Source organism: Galeopterus variegatus, unplaced genomic scaffold (assembly GCF_000696425.1).
Source record: "Galeopterus variegatus unplaced genomic scaffold, G_variegatus-3.0.2 Scaffold690, whole genome shotgun sequence".
Classification (NCBI taxonomy): Eukaryota; Metazoa; Chordata; class Mammalia; order Dermoptera; family Cynocephalidae; genus Galeopterus; species Galeopterus variegatus.
Genome location: NW_007726801.1, coordinates 251,242 through 252,570, shown reverse-complemented (window position 1 = coordinate 252,570; position 1,329 = coordinate 251,242). Strand labels below are relative to the sequence as shown.

The following is a 1,329-nucleotide window of genomic DNA, read 5'->3' as shown; positions in this document are numbered from 1 at the left end:
GATTTCAGAATATTGCAGGGGACAGAGAGAGAAAAGTGGGGCGGATCCCACCGTTAGATTAAATAGAGGGAACTAGGGTGTCAACAAGCTGCTTTCCAACTGATTCATCGTTAAAATTTGAGGCACCATGAACAACCAACTTCTAAAACTGTTTACAACATCTGCTAAGGCTGTGCGTACACATCCCTTGTGACCCAGCAATTCCACTCCTAGATACAGACCCAACAGAGACTTGTACATACGTTCACCAAAAGCTGTATACGAGAATGTTCATAACAGCATTTTTCATAGTGGCCCCCAGCTGGGAACAACTCAACTCAATGTCCATGGACAACAAAAGGATGAATAAATTGGGGTACTGTCACACAGTGGAGCACTACACACACAACAACGAGACTGAACACACTAGCACTACACACAACAGCGTGGATGAATCCCACAGACACAGTACTGAACAAAAGAAGGCAGACAAAAACACCTACGTACTGGATATTCCATTGATATAAAAGTTCAAGAAAAGAAAGGCGAAAGTCATCTCTCATGTTAGAAGTCAGGATAGTGGTTATTCTTGACGGGCTGTGACTGGAGGGGTCAGGAGGTGCTTCATAGTGCTGGAATGTTCTGTCCTGATGTGGATGCTGGTCACACAGGTGTGTTTACTTTATGAAAATTCATTGAGCTTGGTGCTTTAGTTTGTTATATTTTTCTGTATGCATGTAATTCTTCCATAAAATGCACAAGAGGAACGGAAGGAAGGAAAGAGGGAAGGGAGGGAGGGAAGGGGAGAAGGAAGGGAGGCCTAGGTAGCGTGGCATGATGGAAAGACTTGGAATTGGAAGACCTGAATTCAGTTCCAGTTCCGTCATTTGCTTCTCTGAATCTCTCTTTTTTTGGCTATAAAATAGACAACAAAAGTGCCCTCCTTACCTCACAGAGAAGTTGTGAGGACCAAATGGTATAACGGAAGTAAAAATCCTTGGTCAGCAGTAAAGTACTGCAATAAAGTGAAGTCCTATTATTATTATAGCTCTCCAAAGACAGGAATTACTGCCGAGCGTTAGCATTATTGGTAAAGCTCCACCCAGGGCTCTTGGCAGGGAGGACATGACCCTGCATGCGTGTGCATGCATGCATGTGCATGTGTATGTGTATATGCATGTGCATGCATGTGTGTATGTGTGTATGCATGTGCATGCATGTATGCGTGTGTGCATGTGTATGCGTGTGCATGCATGCATGTGCATGTGTATGTGCATGTGCATGCATGCGTGTGTGTGCGTATGCATGTGCATGCATGTATGCGTGTGTGTGCATGTGTGTGCATGTGCA

The 1,329-nt window shown here is 44.3% G+C and overlaps 1 protein-coding gene across 1 annotated transcript in view; it reads left to right on the top strand.

Moving 5' to 3' along the window:
- TBXAS1 (thromboxane A synthase 1 (platelet)) overlaps positions 1-1,329 on the top strand; it is a 150,757-nt gene that overhangs the window by 121,904 nt on the left and 27,524 nt on the right. The window lies entirely within an intron of this gene.